The sequence below is a fragment of the Oncorhynchus keta genome, chromosome 19 (genome assembly GCF_023373465.1).
Source record: "Oncorhynchus keta strain PuntledgeMale-10-30-2019 chromosome 19, Oket_V2, whole genome shotgun sequence".
Classification (NCBI taxonomy): Eukaryota; Metazoa; Chordata; class Actinopteri; order Salmoniformes; family Salmonidae; genus Oncorhynchus; species Oncorhynchus keta.
In genome coordinates, this window is record NC_068439.1 from 1,529,934 (window position 1) to 1,550,772 (window position 20,839).

Genomic DNA, 20,839 nt, shown 5'->3' on the forward strand with positions numbered 1-20,839 from the left:
ATCATTAACCAAACATAACCATTAACTAAACATAACCATCATTAACCAAACATAACCATCATTAACCAAACATAACCATCATTAACCAAACATAACCATCATTAACCAAACATAACCATCATTAACCAAACATAACCATTAACTAAACATAACCATCATTAACCAAACATAACCACCATTAACCAAACATAACCACCATTAACCAAACATAACCACCATTAACCAAACATAACCACCATTAACCAAACATAACCACCATTAACCAAACATAACCATCATTAACCAAACATAACCATCATTAACCAAACATAACCATCATTAACCAAACATAACCATCATTAACCAAACATAACCATCATTAACCAAACATAACCACCATTAACTAAACATAACCATCATTAACCAAACATAAGCATCATTAACCAAACATAACCACCATTAACCAAACATAACCACCATTAACCAAACATAACCACAATTAACCAAACATAACCACAATTAACCAAACATAACCATTAACTAAACATAACCACCATTAACCAAACATAAGCATCATTAACCAAACATAACCATCATTAACCAAACATAACCACCATTAACCAAACATAACCATCATTAACCAAACATAACCATCATTAACCAAACATAACCATCATTAACCAAACATAACCATCATTAACCAAACATAACCATAATTAACCAAACATAACCATAATTAACCAAACATAACCATCATTAACCAAACATAACCATCATTAACAAACATAACCATCATGACCCATCATTAACCAAACATAATTTACACTTTTAAAATCAACCATCATATCGCATAACCATAACTATCTTAACCCATCATAACCATCGTAACTATCAGTAACCATCATTAACCTTAAATAACCTTCATTAACCTTAACCATCATTACCAATAATTCACCATCATAACCATCATTAACCATATAACATCATAACCATCATTAACCATATAACATCATAACCATCATTAACCATATAACATCATAACCATCATTAACCCATCATTAACCATCATAACCCATCATTAACCCATCATTAACCCATCATTAACCTTAACCATCATTACCCATATAACATCATAACCATCATTAACCATATAACATCATAACCATCATTAACCATATAACATCATAACCATCATTAACCATATAACATCATAACCCATCATTAACCATATAACATCATAACCATCATTAACCATCATTAACCATATAACATCATAACCATCATTAACCATATAACATCATAACCATCATTCACCATCATAACCATCATAAACATCATTAACCATATAACATCATAACCATCATTAACCATATAACATCATAACCATCATTACCCATCATTAACCATCATAACCATCATTTACCATCATAACCATCATTAACCATATAACATCATTACCCATCATTAACCATCATTACCAATAATTCACCATCATAACCATCATTAACCATATAACATCATAACCATCATTAACCATATAACATCATAACCATCATTAACCATCATTAACCATATAACATCATAACCATCATTAACCATCATTACCCATCATTCACCATCATTAACCATATAACACCATAACCATCATAACCATCATTAACCATATAACATCATAACCATCATTAACCATATAACATCATAACCATCATAACCATCATTAACCATATAACATCATAACCATCATTACCATCATTAACCATATAACATCATAACCATCATTACCATCATTAACCATATAACATCATAACCATCATTAACCATATAACACCATAACCATCATTAACCATCATTAACCATATAACATCATAACCATCATTAACCATATAACATCATAACCATCATAACCATCATTAACCATATAACATCATAACCATCATTAACCATATAACATCATAACCATCATTAACCATATAACATCATAACCATCATTAACCATATAACATCATAACCATCATTAACCATATAACATCATAACCATCATTAACCATATAACATCATAACCATCATTAACCATCATTAACCATATAACATCATAACCATCATTAACCATATAACATCATAACCATCATTAACCATCATTAACCATATAACATCATAACCATCATTAACCATATAACATCATAACCATCATTAACCATCATTAACCATATAACATCATAACCATCATTAACCATCATTAACCATATAACATCATAACCATCATTAACCATATAACATCATAACCATCATTAACCATCATTAACCATATAACATCAACGCCCTACATAATCCATTGCCAACCTCATTAAAGAGGAGGAGCTCTACCACAGTCTCATACAGGAAATTCATCCAGACCTCTTGAGGTCAGTAAAGAGAGTAGGTGCTCTCTGGCGTATATATATCTTCTCAGTAAGGAAACAAGGGCAAAGCTTATGATCAGAGAAGTAACAGTCAGAGGAAAACATGTTGTGTTCAAAGATAATAATCTGTTCAGTTTGATGTCGCGCCTGGCTGACCAGAACTCCAATCAAGTTACAATTAAAGAACTACCTGAATCAGCAGATGATAGTGTTGTGACTGAGTTTCTGGCTGAAGCTGGATGTAAGGTGGTGGGGAGAGTGATGAGGCGCATGATAAGATGCAAAGGTGAACTTACAAACTGCTCCAATGGATATGGTTTTGTATATGTTGAAGCAGCATCCATCATTCCTATAACACGGTCTGTAAAGATGGGCCCCTCACTGGGTCCAAGTATTTTATTACGGACAAGGTTATGCGTGTTGACAGAACTAGCTGACACAATCCCACATTAGAGGGGGCCAGGAGATGGTAGAGTACAGTCCCACACTAGAGGGGGGGTCAGGAGATGATAGAGTACAGTCCCACACTAGAGGAGGGGTAAGGAGATGATAGAGTACAGTCCCACACTAGAGGAGGGGTAAGGAGATGATAGAGTACAGTCCCACACTAGAGGAGGGGTCAGGAGATGATAGAGTACAGTCCCACACTAGAGGAGGGGTAAGGAGATTATAGAGTACAGTCCCACACTAGAGGAGGGGTAAGGAGATGATAGAGTACAGTCCCACACTAGAGGGGGGTAAGGAGATGATAGAGTACAGTCCCACACTAGAGGAGGGGTCAGGAGATAGTAGAGTACAGTCACACACTAGAGGGGGCCAGGAGATAGTAGAGTAAAGTCCCACACTAGAGGAGGGGCAAGGAGATGGTAGAGTACAGTCCCACACTAGAGGGGGGGCCAGGAGATGATAGAGTACAGTCCCACACTAGAGGAGGGGTAAGGAGATGATAGAGTACAGTCCCACACTAGAGGAGGGGTAAGGAGATGATAGAGTACAGTCCCACACTAGAGGGGGGGTAAGGAGATGATAGAGTACAGTCCCACACTAGAGGAGGGGTAAGGAGATGATAGAGTACAGTCCCACACTAGAGGGGGGGTAAGGAGATGATAGAGTACAGTCCCACACTAGAGGAGGGGTCAGGAGATAGTAGAGTACAGTCACACACTAGAGGGGGCCAGGAGATAGTAGAGTACAGTCCCACACTAGAGGAGGGTCAGGAGATGATAGAGTACAGTCCCACACTAGAGGGGGCTAGGAGATAGTAGAGTACAGTCCCACACTAGAGGAGGGGTAAGGAGATGATAGAGTACAGTCCCACACTAGAGGAGGGGTAAGGAGATGATAGAGTACAGTCCCACACTAGAGGAGGGGTAAGGAGATGATAGAGTACAGTCCCACACTAGAGGAGGGGTCAGGAGATGGTAGAGTACAGTCCCACACTAGAGGAGGGGTCAGGAGATGATAGAGTACAGCCCCACACTAGAGGAGGGGTCAGGAGATGATAGAGTACAGTCCCACACTAGAGGGGGGGTAAGGAGATGATAGAGTACAGTCCCACACTAGAGGAGGGGTAAGGAGATGATAGAGTACATTCCCACACTAGAGGAGGGGTAAGGAGATGATAGAGTACAGTCCCACACTAGAGGAGGGGTAAGGAGATGATAGAGTACAGTCCCACACTAGAGGAGGGGTCAGGAGATGGTAGAGTACAGTCCCACACTAGAGGAGGGGTAAGGGGATGATAGAGTACAGTCCCACACTAGAGGAGGGGTCAGGAGATGGTAGAGTACAGTCCCACACTAGAGGAGGGGTAAGGAGATGATAGAGTACAGTCCCACACTAGAGGAGGGGTAAGGAGATGATAGAGTACAGTCCCACACTAGAGGGGGCTAGGAGATGGTAGAGTACTCTCCTACTACACTGGACAACATAAGATGCATAGAGGACATGTTTTCACACCATGTGCAGGGCAACAATCCTCTCTCCTTGAGTAGAGCAGACGTATCACATATCTCAGCTGAAATGACTGGACGTGAGACTGACATTGAAGAGGATAATTACTCAGCTCCCAAGGACAAAGACGGAGTGAATGAAACATTGGAATTGGTACCTGGTGAGCCAGAGTTTGCAACAGTGACCTCTCATTCCAAGAAGAAATAGATGAAAAATGCTAAAAATGAACCTGGGAAAGTGGCTCCTGAGACCAACGGCAATCAGCGACAATCACAACCCGATAGAAAACCTCTGAGATTAATAAGTACCCCCTCGAAGGCGTTGCAACTCTCTGGGGAATAAGAAAGAAGGCAGCCAAACATCAATGCTGGCCTTCATTCAAACAACCCAGAATCAACATACACCCAGGAGGCCCAGTGCACCAAGCTCCCCATCAGTTCAGGAGGAAGGTCAACAACCCAGAATCAACATACACCCAGGAGGCCCAGTGCACCAAGCTCCCCATCAGTTCAGGAGGAAGGTCAACAACCCAGAATCAACATACACCCAGGAGGCCCAGTGCACCAAGCTCCCCATCAGTTCAGGAGGAAGGTCAACAACCCAGAATCAACATACACCCAGGAGGCCCAGTGCACCAAGCTCCCCATCAGTTCAGGAGGAAGGTCAACAATCCAGAATCAACATACACCCAGGAGGCCCAGTGCACCAAGCTCCCCATCAGTTCAGGAGGAAGGTCAACAATCCAGAATCAACATACACCCAGGAGGCCCAGTGCACCAAGCTCCCCATCAGTTCAGGAGGAAGGTCAACAATCCAGAATCAACATACACCCAAATGGCACCATATTCCCTATAGACCAGGTCAAATAGCACCCTATTCCCTATAGACCAGGTCAAATGGCACCATATTCCCTATTGACCAGGTCAAATAGCACCCTATTCCCTATAGACCGGGTCAAATGGCACCATATTCCCTATTGACCAGGTCAAATGGCACCATATTCCCTATAGACCTGGTCAAATAGCACCATATTCCCTATAGACCAGGTCAAATGGCACCATATTCCCTATAGACCAGGTCAAATAGCACCATATTCCCTATAGACCAGGTCAAATAGCACCATATTCCCTATAGACCAGGTCAAATAGCACCATATTCCCTATAGACCAGGTCAAATGGCACCATATTCCCTATAGACCAGGTCAAATGCCACCATATTCCCTATAGACCAGGTCAAATGGCACCCTATTCCCTATAGACCAGGTCAAATGGCACCATATTCCCTATAGACCAGGTCAAATAGCACCCTATTCCTTATAGACCAGGTCAAATGGCACCCTATTCCCTAGACCAGGTCAAATAGCACCCTATTCCCTATAGACCAGGTCAAATGGCACCATATTCCCTATAGACCAGGTCAAATGGCACCCTATTCCCTATAGACCAGGTCAAATGGAACCCTATTCCCTATAGACCAGGTCAAATGGCACCCTATTCCCTATAGACCAGGTCAAATAGCACCATATTCCCTATAGACCAGGTCAAATAGCACCATATTCCCTATAGACCAGGTCAAATGGCACCCTATTCCCTAGACCAGGTCAAATGGCACCCTATTCCCTATAGACCAGGTCAAATAGCACCATATTCCCTATAGACCAGGTCAAATAGCACCATATTCCCTATAGACCAGGTCAAATGGCACCCTATTCCCTAGACCAGGTCAAATGGCACCCTATTCCCTAGACCAGGTCAAATAGCACCATATTCCCTATAGACCAGGTCAAATGGCACCCTATTCCCTAGACCAGGTCAAATGGCACCCTATTCCCTAGACCAGGTCAAATAGCACCCTATTCCCTATAGACCAGGTCAAATGGCACCATATTCCCTATAGACCAGGTCAAATGGCACCATATTCCCTATAGACCAGGTCAAATAGCACCATATTCCCTATAGACCAGGTCAAATGGCACCATATTCCCTATAGACCAGGTCAAATGGCACCATATTCCCTATAGACCAGGTCAAATAGCACCATATTCCCTATAGACCAGGTCAAATGGCACCATATTCCCTATAGACCAGGTCAAATGGCACCATATTCCCTATAGACCAGGTCAAATGGCACCATATTCCCTATAGACCAGGTCAAATGGCACCCTATTCCCTATAGTCCAGGTCAAATGGCACCATATTCCCTATAGACCAGGTCAAATGGCACCATATTCCCTATAGACCAGGTCAAATGGCACCATATTCCCTATAGACCAGGTCAAATGGCACCCTATTCCTCATAGACCAGGTCAAATGGCACCATATTCCCTATAGACCAGGTCAAATGGCACCCTATTCCCTATAGACCAGGTCAAATGGCACCATATTCCCTATAGACCAGGTCAAATCGCACCATATTCCCTATAGACCAGGTCAAATGGCACCATATTCCCTATAGACCAGGTCAAATGGCACCCTATTCCCTATAGACCAGGTCAAATGGCGCCATATTCCCTATAGACCAGGTCAAATAGCACCCTATTCCTTATAGACCAGGTCAAATGGCACCATATTCCCTATAGACCAGGTCAAATGGCACCCTATTCCTTATAGACCAGGTCAAATGGCACCCTATTCCCTATAGACCAGGTCAAATGGCACCATATTCCCTATAGACCAGGTCAAATGGCACCCTATTCCCTATAGACCAGGTCAAATGGCACCATATTCCCTATAGACCAGGTCAAATGGCACCCTATTCCCTATAGACCAGGTCAAATGGCACCATATTCCCTATAGACCAGGTCAAATGGCACCATATTCCCTATAGACAAGGTCAAATGGCACCATATTCCCTATAGACCAGGTCAAATAGCACCCTATTCCTTATAGACCAGGTCAAATGGCACCATATTCCCTATAGACCAGGTCAAATGGCACCCTATTCCCTATAGACCAGGTCAAATGGCACCATATTCCCTATAGACCAGGTCAAATGGCACCATATTCCCTATTGACCAGGTCAAATGGCACCCTATTCCCTATAGACCAGGTCAAATGGCACCATATTCCCTATAGACCAGGTCAAATGGCACCATATTCCCTATAGACCAGGTCAAATGGCACCATATTCCCTATAGACCAGGTCAAATAGCACCCTTTTCCTTATAGACCAGGTCAAATGGCACCATATTCCCTATAGACCAGGTCAAATGGCACCCTATTCCTTATAGACCAGGTCAAATGGCACCATATTCCCTATAGACCAGGTCAAATAGCACCATATTCCCTATAGACCAGGTCAAATGGCACCCTATTCCCTTTAGACCAGGTCAAATGGCACCATATTCCCTATAGACCAGGTCAAATAGCACCCTATTCCTTATAGACCAGGTCAAATGGCACCCTATTCCCTAGACCAGGTCAAATAGCACCCTATTCCCTATAGACCAGGTCAAATGGAACCCTATTCCCTATAGACCAGGTCAAATGGCACCCTATTCGCTATAGACCAGGTCAAATAGCACCATATTCCCTATAGACCAGGTCAAATAGCACCCTATTCCCTATAGACCAGGTCAAATAGCACCATATTCCCTATAGACCAGGTCAAATGGCACCCTATTCCCTATAGACCAGGTCAAATGGCACCATATTCCCTATAGACCAGGTCAAATAGCACCCTATTCCTTATAGACCAGGTCAAATGGCACCATATTCCCTATAGACCAGGTCAAATGGCACCCTATTCCCTATAGACCAGGTCAAATGGCACCCTATTCCCTATAGACCAGGTCAAATGGCACCATATTCCCTATAGACCAGGTCAAATGGCACCATATTCCCTATAGACAAGGTCAAATGGCACCATATTCCCTATAGACCAGGTCAAATAGCACCCTATTCCTTATAGACCAGGTCAAATGGCACCATATTCCCTATAGACCAGGTCAAATGGCACCCTATTCCCTATAGACCAGGTCAAATGGCACCATATTCCCTATAGACCAGGTCAAATGGCACCATATTCCCTATTGACCAGGTCAAATGGCACCCTATTCCCTATAGACCAGGTCAAATGGCACCATATTCCCTATAGACCAGGTCAAATGGCACCATATTCCCTATAGACCAGGTCAAATGGCACCATATTCCCTATAGACCAGGTCAAATAGCACCCTATTCCTTATAGACCAGGTCAAATGGCACCATATTCCCTATAGACCAGGTCAAATGGCACCCTATTCCTTATAGACCAGGTCAAATGGCACCATATTCCCTATAGACCAGGTCAAATAGCACCATATTCCCTATAGACCAGGTCAAATGGCACCCTATTCCCTTTAGACCAGGTCAAATGGCACCATATTCCCTATAGACCAGGTCAAATAGCACCCTATTCCTTATAGACCAGGTCAAATGGCACCCTATTCCCTAGACCAGGTCAAATAGCACCCTATTCCCTATAGACCAGGTCAAATGGAACCCTATTCCCTATAGACCAGGTCAAATGGCACCCTATTCGCTATAGACCAGGTCAAATAGCACCATATTCCCTATAGACCAGGTCAAATAGCACCCTATTCCCTATAGACCAGGTCAAATAGCACCATATTCCCTATAGACCAGGTCAAATGGCACCCTATTCCCTATAGACCAGGTCAAATGGCACCATATTCCCTATAGACCAGGTCAAATAGCACCCTATTCCTTATAGACCAGGTCAAATGGCACCATATTCCCTATAGACCAGGTCAAATGGCACCCTATTCCCTATAGACCAGGTCAAATGGCACCCTATTCCCTATAGACCAGGTCAAATGGCACCATATTCCCTATAGACCAGGTCAAATAGCACCCTATTCCTTATAGACCAGGTCAAATGGCACCCTATTCCCTAGACCAGGTCAAATAGCACCCTATTCCCTATAGACCAGGTCAAATGGCACCATATTCCCTATAGACCAGGTCAAATAGCACCATATTCCCTATAGACCAGGTCAAATAGCACCCTATTCCTTATAGACCAGGTCAAATGGCACCATATTCCCTATAGACCAGGTCAAATGGCACCCTATTCCCTATAGACCAGGTCAAATGGCACCATATTCCCTATAGACCAGGTCAAATAGCACCATATTCCCTATAGACCAGGTCAAATGGCACCATATTCCCTATAGACCAGGTCAAATGGCACCATATTCCCTATAGACCAGGTCAAATAGCACCCTATTCCTTATAGACCAGGTCAAATGGCACCCTATCCCCTAGACCAGGTCAAATAGCACCCTATTCCCTATAGACCAGGTCAAATGGCACCATATTCCCTATAGACCAGGTCAAATGGCACCCTATTCCCTATAGACCAGGTCAAATAGCACCATATTCCCTATAGACCAGGTCAAATAGCACCATATTCCCTATAGACCAGGTCAAATAGCACCCTATTCCTTATAGACCAGGTCAAATGGCACCATATTCCCTATAGACCAGGTCAAATTGCACCCTATTCCCTATAGACCAGGTCAAATGGCACCATATTCCCTATAGACCAGGTCAAATCGCACCATATTCCCTATAGACCAGGTCAAATGGTACCCTTATTCCCTATAGACCAGGTCAAATGGCACCATATTCCCTATAGACCAGGTCAAATGGCACCATATTCCCTATAGACCAGGTCAAATAGCACCCTATTCCTTATAGACCAGGTCAAATGGCACCCTATTCCCTAGACCAGGTCAAATAGCACCCTATTCCCTATAGACCAGGTCAAATGGAACCCTATTCCCTATAGACCAGGTCAAATGGCACCCTATTCGCTATAGACCAGGTCAAATAGCACCATATTCCCTATAGACCAGGTCAAATAGCACCCTATTCCCTATAGACCAGGTCAAATAGCACCATATTCCTATAGACCAGGTCAAATAGCACCCTATTCCTTATAGACCAGGTCAAATGGCACCATATTCCCTATAGACCAGGTCAAATGGCACCCTATTCCCTATAGACCAGGTCAAATGGCACCCTATTCCCTATAGACCAGGTCAAATGGCACCATATTCCCTATAGACCAGGTCAAATGGCACCATATTCCCTATAGACAAGGTCAAATGGCACCATATTCCCTATAGACCAGGTCAAATAGCACCCTATTCCTTATAGACCAGGTCAAATGGCACCATATTCCCTATAGACCAGGTCAAATGGCACCCTATTCCCTATAGACCAGGTCAAATGGCACCATATTCCCTATAGACCAGGTCAAATGGCACCATATTCCCTATTGACCAGGTCAAATGGCACCCTATTCCCTATAGACCAGGTCAAATGGCACCATATTCCCTATAGACCAGGTCAAATGGCACCATATTCCCTATAGACCAGGTCAAATGGCACCATATTCCCTATAGACCAGGTCAAATAGCACCCTTTTCCTTATAGACCAGGTCAAATGGCACCATATTCCCTATAGACCAGGTCAAATGGCACCCTATTCCTTATAGACCAGGTCAAATGGCACCATATTCCCTATAGACCAGGTCAAATAGCACCATATTCCCTATAGACCAGGTCAAATGGCACCCTATTCCCTTTAGACCAGGTCAAATGGCACCATATTCCCTATAGACCAGGTCAAATAGCACCCTATTCCTTATAGACCAGGTCAAATGGCACCCTATTCCCTAGACCAGGTCAAATAGCACCCTATTCCCTATAGACCAGGTCAAATGGAACCCTATTCCCTATAGACCAGGTCAAATGGCACCCTATTCGCTATAGACCAGGTCAAATAGCACCATATTCCCTATAGACCAGGTCAAATAGCACCCTATTCCCTATAGACCAGGTCAAATAGCACCATATTCCCTATAGACCAGGTCAAATGGCACCCTATTCCCTATAGACCAGGTCAAATGGCACCATATTCCCTATAGACCAGGTCAAATAGCACCCTATTCCTTATAGACCAGGTCAAATGGCACCATATTCCCTATAGACCAGGTCAAATGGCACCCTATTCCCTATAGACCAGGTCAAATGGCACCCTATTCCCTATAGACCAGGTCAAATGGCACCATATTCCCTATAGACCAGGTCAAATAGCACCCTATTCCTTATAGACCAGGTCAAATGGCACCCTATTCCCTAGACCAGGTCAAATAGCACCCTATTCCCTATAGACCAGGTCAAATGGCACCATATTCCCTATAGACCAGGTCAAATAGCACCATATTCCCTATAGACCAGGTCAAATAGCACCCTATTCCTTATAGACCAGGTCAAATGGCACCATATTCCCTATAGACCAGGTCAAATGGCACCCTATTCCCTATAGACCAGGTCAAATGGCACCATATTCCCTATAGACCAGGTCAAATAGCACCATATTCCCTATAGACCAGGTCAAATGGCACCATATTCCCTATAGACCAGGTCAAATGGCACCATATTCCCTATAGACCAGGTCAAATAGCACCCTATTCCTTATAGACCAGGTCAAATGGCACCTATCCCCTAGACCAGGTCAAATAGCACCCTATTCCCTATAGACCAGGTCAAATGGCACCATATTCCCTATAGACCAGGTCAAATGGCACCCTATTCCCTATAGACCAGGTCAAATAGCACCATATTCCCTATAGACCAGGTCAAATAGCACCATATTCCCTATAGACCAGGTCAAATAGCACCCTATTCCTTATAGACCAGGTCAAATGGCACCATATTCCCTATAGACCAGGTCAAATTGCACCCTATTCCCTATAGACCAGGTCAAATGGCACCATATTCCCTATAGACCAGGTCAAATCGCACCATATTCCCTATAGACCAGGTCAAATGGTACCCTTATTCCCTATAGACCAGGTCAAATGGCACCATATTCCCTATAGACCAGGTCAAATGGCACCATATTCCCTATAGACCAGGTCAAATAGCACCCTATTCCTTATAGACCAGGTCAAATGGCACCCTATTCCCTAGACCAGGTCAAATAGCACCCTATTCCCTATAGACCAGGTCAAATGGAACCCTATTCCCTATAGACCAGGTCAAATGGCACCCTATTCGCTATAGACCAGGTCAAATAGCACCATATTCCCTATAGACCAGGTCAAATAGCACCCTATTCCCTATAGACCAGGTCAAATAGCACCATATTCCCTATAGACCAGGTCAAATGGCACCCTATTCCCTATAGACCAGGTCAAATGGCACCATATTCCCTATAGACCAGGTCAAATAGCACCCTATTCCTTATAGACCAGGTCAAATGGCACCATATTCCCTATAGACCAGGTCAAATGGCACCCTATTCCCTATAGACCAGGTCAAATGGCACCCTATTCCCTATAGACCAGGTCAAATGGCACCATATTCCCTATAGACCAGGTCAAATAGCACCCTATTCCTTATAGACCAGGTCAAATGGCACCCTATTCCCTAGACCAGGTCAAATAGCACCCTATTCCCTATAGACCAGGTCAAATGGCACCATATTCCCTATAGACCAGGTCAAATAGCACCATATTCCCTATAGACCAGGTCAAATAGCACCCTATTCCTTATAGACCAGGTCAAATGGCACCATATTCCCTATAGACCAGGTCAAATGGCACCCTATTCCCTATAGACCAGGTCAAATGGCACCATATTCCCTATAGACCAGGTCAAATAGCACCATATTCCCTATAGACCAGGTCAAATGGCACCATATTCCCTATAGACCAGGTCAAATGGCACCATATTCCCTATAGACCAGGTCAAATAGCACCCTATTCCTTATAGACCAGGTCAAATGGCACCCTATCCCCTAGACCAGGTCAAATAGCACCCTATTCCCTATAGACCAGGTCAAATGGCACCATATTCCCTATAGACCAGGTCAAATGGCACCCTATTCCCTATAGACCAGGTCAAATAGCACCATATTCCCTATAGACCAGGTCAAATAGCACCATATTCCCTATAGACCAGGTCAAATAGCACCCTATTCCTTATAGACCAGGTCAAATGGCACCATATTCCCTATAGACCAGGTCAAATGGCACCCTATTCCCTATAGACCAGGTCAAATGGCACCATATTCCCTATAGACCAGGTCAAATCGCACCATATTCCCTATAGACCAGGTCAAATGGTACCCTATTCCCTATAGACCAGGTCAAATGGCACCATATTCCCTATAGACCAGGTCAAATGGCACCATATTCCCTATAGACCAGGTCAAATGGCACCATATTCCCTATAGACCAGGTCAAATAGCACCATATTCCCTATAGACCAGGTCAAATGGCACCATATTCCCTATAGACCAGGTCAAATAGCACCATATTCCATATAGACCAGGTCAAATAGCACCATATTCCCTATAGACCAGGTCAAATGGCACCATATTCCCTATAGACCAGGTCAAATGGCACCCTATTCCCTATAGACCAGGTTAAATGGCACCATATTCCCTATAGACCAGGTCAAATGGCACCCTATTCCCTATAGTCCAGGTCAAATGGCACCATATTCCCTATAGACCAGGTCAAATGGCACCATATTCCCTATAGACCAGGTCAAATGGCACCATATTCCCTATAGACCAGGTCAAATGGCACCCTATTCCTTATAGACCAGGTCAAATGGCACCATATTCCCTATAGACCAGGTCAAATGGCACCCTATTCCCTATAGACCAGGTCAAATGGCACCATATTCCCTATAGACCAGGTCAAATCGCACCATATTCCCTATAGACCAGGTCAAATGGTACCCTATTCCCTATAGACCAGGTCAAATGGCACCATATTCCCTATAGACCAGGTCAAATGGCACCCTATTCCCTATAGACCAGGTCAAATGGCGCCATATTCCCTATAGACCAGGTCAAATAGCACCCTATTCCTTATAGACCAGGTCAAATGGCACCATATTCCCTATAGACCAGGTCAAATGGCACCCTATTCCTTATAGACCAGGTCAAATGGCACCCTATTCCCTATAGACCAGGTCAAATGGCACCATATTCCCTATAGACCAGGTCAAATGGCACCATATTCCCTATAGACCAGGTCAAATGGCACCCTATTCCCTATAGACCAGGTCAAATGGCACCATATTCCCTATAGACCAGGTCAAATGGCACCCTATTCCCTATAGACCAGGTCAAATGGCACCATATTCCCTATAGACCAGGTCAAATGGCACCATATTCCCTATAGACAAGGTCAAATGGCACCATATTCCCTATAGACCAGGTCAAATAGCACCCTATTCCTTATAGACCAGGTCAAATGGCACCATATTCCCTATAGACCAGGTCAAATGGCACCCTATTCCCTATAGACCAGGTCAAATGGCACCATATTCCCTATAGACCAGGTCAAATGGCACCATATTCCCTATTGACCAGGTCAAATGGCACCCTATTCCCTATAGACCAGGTCAAATGGCACCATATTCCCTATAGACCAGGTCAAATGGCACCATATTCCCTATAGACCAGGTCAAATGGCACCATATTCCCTATAGACCAGGTCAAATAGCACCCTTTTCCTTATAGACCAGGTCAAATGGCACCATATTCCCTATAGACCAGGTCAAATGGCACCCTATTCCTTATAGACCAGGTCAAATGGCACCATATTCCCTATAGACCAGGTCAAATGGCACCCTATTCCCTATAGACCAGGTCAAATGGCACGATATTCCCTATAGACCAGGTCAAATGGCACCATATTCCCTATAGACCAGGTCAAATGGCACCCTATTCCCTTTAGACCAGGTCAAATGGCACCATATTCCCTATAGACCAGGTCAAATAGCACCCTATTCCTTATAGACCAGGTCAAATGGCACCCTATTCCCTAGACCAGGTCAAAAAGCACCCTATTCCCTATAGACCAGGTCAAATGGAACCCTATTCCCTATAGACCAGGTCAAATGGCACCCTATTCGCTATAGACCAGGTCAAATAGCACCATATTCCCTATAGACCAGGTCAAATGGCACCCTATTCCCTATAGACCAGGTCAAATAGCACCATATTCCCTATAGACCAGGTCAAATGGCACCCTATTCCCTATAGACCAGGTCAAATGGCACCATATTCCCTATAGACCAGGTCAAATAGCACCCTATTCCTTATAGACCAGGTCAAATGGCACCATATTCCCTATAGACCAGGTCAAATGGCACCCTATTCCCTATAGACCAGGTCAAATGGCACCATATTCCCTATAGACCAGGTCAAATGGCACCCTATTCCCTATAGACCAGGTCAAATGGCACCATATTCCCTATAGACCAGGTCAAATAGCACCCTATTCCTTATAGACCAGGTCAAATGGCACCCTATTCCCTAGACCAGGTCAAATAGCACCCTATTCCCTATAGACCAGGTCAAATGGCACCATATTCCCTATAGACCAGGTCAAATAGCACCATATTCCCTATAGACCAGGTCAAATGGCACCATATTCCCTATAGACCAGGTCAAATGGCACCATATTCCCTATAGACCAGGTCAAATAGCACCCTATTCCCTATAGACCAGGTCAAATGGCACCATATTCCCTATAGACCAGGTCAAATAGCACCATATTCCCTATAGACCAGGTCAAATGGTACCCTATTCCCTATAGACCAGGTCAAATGGCACCATATTCCCTATAGACCAGGTCAAATGGCACCCTATTCCCTATAGACCAGGTCAAATGGCGCCATATTCCCTATAGACCAGGTCAAATAGCACCCTATTCCTTATAGACCAGGTCAAATGGCACCATATTCCCTATAGACCAGGTCAAATGGCACCCTATTCCTTATAGACCAGGTCAAATGGCACCCTATTCCCTATAGACCAGGTCAAATGGCACCATATTCCCTATAGACCAGGTCAAATGGCACCATATTCCCTATAGACCAGGTCAAATGGCACCCTATTCCCTATAGACCAGGTCAAATGGCACCATATTCCCTATAGACCAGGTCAAATGGCACCCTATTCCCTATAGACCAGGTCAAATGGCACCATATTCCCTATAGACCAGGTCAAATGGCACCATATTCCCTATAGACAAGGTCAAATGGCACCATATTCCCTATAGACCAGGTCAAATAGCACCCTATTCCTTATAGACCAGGTCAAATGGCACCATATTCCCTATAGACCAGGTCAAATGGCACCCTATTCCCCTATAGACCAGGTCAAATGGCACCATATTCCCTATAGACCAGGTCAAATGGCACCATATTCCCTATTGACCAGGTCAAATGGCACCCTATTCCCTATAGACCAGGTCAAATGGCACCATATTCCCTATAGACCAGGTCAAATGGCACCATATTCCCTATAGACCAGGTCAAATGGCACCATATTCCCTATAGACCAGGTCAAATAGCACCCTTTTCCTTATAGACCAGGTCAAATGGCACCATATTCCCTATAGACCAGGTCAAATGGCACCCTATTCCTTATAGACCAGGTCAAATGGCACCATATTCCCTATAGACCAGGTCAAATGGCACCCTATTCCCTATAGACCAGGTCAAATGGCACGATATTCCCTATAGACCAGGTCAAATGGCACCATATTCCCTATAGACCAGGTCAAATGGCACCCTATTCCCTTTAGACCAGGTCAAATGGCACCATATTCCCTATAGACCAGGTCAAATAGCACCCTATTCCTTATAGACCAGGTCAAATGGCACCCTATTCCCTAGACCAGGTCAAAAAGCACCCTATTCCCTATAGACCAGGTCAAATGGAACCCTATTCCCTATAGACCAGGTCAAATGGCACCCTATTCGCTATAGACCAGGTCAAATAGCACCATATTCCCTATAGACCAGGTCAAATAGCACCCTATTCCCTATAGACCAGGTCAAATAGCACCATATTCCCTATAGACCAGGTCAAATGGCACCCTATTCCCTATAGACCAGGTCAAATGGCACCATATTCCCTATAGACCAGGTCAAATAGCACCCTATTCCTTATATACCAGGTCAAATGGCACCATATTCCCTATAGACCAGGTCAAATGGCACCCTATTCCCTATAGACCAGGTCAAATGGCACCATATTCCCTATAGACCAGGTCAAATGGCACCCTATTCCCTATAGACCAGGTCAAATGGCACCATATTCCCTATAGACCAGGTCAAATAGCACCCTATTCCTTATAGACCAGGTCAAATGGCACCCTATTCCTAGACCAGGTCAAATAGCACCATATTCCCTATAGACCAGGTCAAATGGCACCATATTCCCTATAGACCAGGTCAAATAGCACCCTATTCCCTATAGACCAGGTCAAATAGCACCATATTCCCTATAGACCAGGTCAAATAGCACCATATTCCCTATAGACCAGGTCAAATAGCACCCTATTCCTTATAGACCAGGTCAAATGGCACCCTATCCCCTAGACCAGGTCAAATAGCACCCTATTCCCTATAGACCAGGTCAAATGGCACCATATTCCCTATAGACCAGGTCAAATGGCACCCTATTCCCTATAGACCAGGTCAAATAGCACCATATTCCCTATAGACCAGGTCAAATAGCACCATATTCCCTATAGACCAGGTCAAATAGCACCCTATTCCTTATAGACCAGGTCAAATGGCACCATATTCCCTATAGACCAGGTCAAATGGCACCCTATTCCCTATAGACCAGGTCAAATGGCACCATATTCCCTATAGACCAGGTCAAATGGCACCATATTCCCTATAGACCAGGTCAAATGGCGCCATATTCCCTATAGACCAGGTCAAATGGCACCATATTCCTAGACCAGGTCAAATGGCACCATATTCCCTATAGACCAGGTCAAATGGCACCATATTCCTAGACCAGGTCAAATGGCACCATATTCCTAGACCAGGTCAAATGGCACCCTATTCCCTATAGACCAGGTCAAATGGCACCCTATTCCTATAGACCAGGTCAAATGGCACCATATTCCTAGACCAGGTCAAATGGCACCCTATTCCCTATAGACCAGGTCAAATGGCACCCTATTCCCTATAGACCAGGTCAAATGGCACCCTATTCCCTATAGACCAGGTCAAATGGCACCATATTCCCTATAGACCAGGTCAAATAGCACCATATTCCTAGACCAGGTCAAAAAGCACCATATTCCTAGACCAGGTCAAATGGCACCATATTCCCTATAGACCAGGTCAAATGGCACCCTATTCCCTATAGACCAGGTCAAATGGCACCATATTCCCTATAGACCAGGTCAAATAGCACCCTATTCCTTATAGACCAGGTCAAATCGCACCATATTCCCTAGACCAGGTCAAATGGCACCCTATTCCCTATAGACCAGGTCAAATGCCGCCATATTCCCTATAGACCAGGTCAAATAGCACCCTATTCCTTATAGACCAGGTCAAATGGCACCATATTCCCTATAGACCAGGTCAAATGGCACCCTATTCCTTATAGACCAGGTCAAATGGCGCCATATTCCCTATAGACCAGGTCAAATAGCACCCTATTCCTTATAGACCAGGTCAAATGGCACCATATTCCCTATAGACCAGGTCAAATGGCACCCTATTCCTTATAGACCAGGTCAAATGGCACCCTATTCCCTATAGACCAGGTCAAATGGCACCATATTCCCTATAGACCAGGTCAAATGGCACCCTATTCCCTATAGACCAGGTCAAATGGCACCATATTCCCTATAGACCAGGTCAAATGGCACCATATTCCCTATAGACCAGGTCAAATGGCACCATATTCCCTATAGACCAGGTCAAATGGCACCATATTCCCTATAGACCAGGTCAAATAGCACCCTTTTCCTTATAGACCAGGTCAAATGGCACCATATTCCCTATAGACCAGGTCAAATGGCACCCTATTCCTTATAGACCAGGTCAAATGGCACCATATTCCCTATAGACCAGGTCAAATGGCACCCTATTCCCTATAGACCAGGTCAAATGGCACCATATTCCCTATAGACCAGGTCAAATGGCACCATATTCCCTATAGACCAGGTCAAATGGCACCATATTCCCTATAGACCAGGTCAAATGGCACCATATTCCCTATAGACCAGGTCAAATGGAACCCTTTTCTCTATAGACCAGGTCAAATGGCACCCTATTCCCTATAGACCAGGTCAAATAGCACCATATTCCCTATAGACCAGGTCAAATAGCACCATATTCCCTATAGACCAGGTCAAATGGCACCCTATTCCCTATAGACCAGGTCAAATAGCACCATATTCCCTATAGACCAGGTCAAATGGCACCCTATTCCCTATAGACCAGGTCAAATGGCACCATATTCCCTATAGACCAGGTCAAATGGCACCCTATTCCCTATAGACCAGGTCAAATGGCACCATATTCCCTATAGACCAGGTCAAATGGCACCATATTCCCTATAGACCAGGTCAAATGGCACCCTATTCCCTATAGACCAGGTCAAATGGAACCCTATTCCCTATAGACCAGGTCAAATGGCACCCTATTCCCTATAGACCAGGTCAAATAGCACCATATTCCCTATAGACCAGGTCAAATGGCACCATATTCCCTATAGACCAGGTCAAATGGCACCATATTCCCTAGACCAGGTCAAATGGCACCCTATTCCCTATAGACCAGGTCAAATAGCACCATATTCCCTATTGACCAGGTCAAATAGCACCATATTCCCTATAGACCAGGTCAAATGGCACCATATTCCCTATAGACCAGGTCAAATGGCACCATATTCCCTATAGACCAGGTCAAATAGCACCATATTCCCTATAGACCAGGTCAAATAGCACCATATTCCCTATAGACCAGGTCAAATGGCACCATATTCCCTATAGACCAGGTCAAATGGCACCATATTCCCTATAGACCAGGTCAAATGGCACCATATTCCCTATAGACCAGGTCAAATGGCACCATATTCCCTATAGACCAGGTCAAATGGCACCATATTCCCTATAGACCAGGTCAAATGGCACCATATTCCCTATAGACCAGGTCAAATGGCACCATATTCCCTATAGACCAGGTCAAATGGCACTCTATTCCCTATAGACCAGGTCAAATGGCACAATATTCCCTGTAGACCAGGTCAAATAGCACCATATTCCCTATAGACCAGGTCAAATGGCACCATATTCCCTATAGACCAGGTCAAATAGCACCATAGTCCCTATAGACCAGGTCAAATGGCACCATATTCCCTATAGACCAGGTCAAATGGAACCATATTCCCGATAGACCAGGTCAAATGGCACCATATTCCCTATAGACCAGGTCAAATGGCACCCTATTCCCCATAGACCAGGTCAAATGGCACCATATTCCCTATAGACCAGGTCAAATAGCACCCTATTCCTTATAGACCAGGTCAAATGGCACCCTATTCCCCATAGACCAGGTCAAATGGCACCATATTCCCTATAGACCAGGTCAAATAGCACCCTATTCCTTATAGACCAGCCCTATTCCCTATAGACCAGGTCAAATAG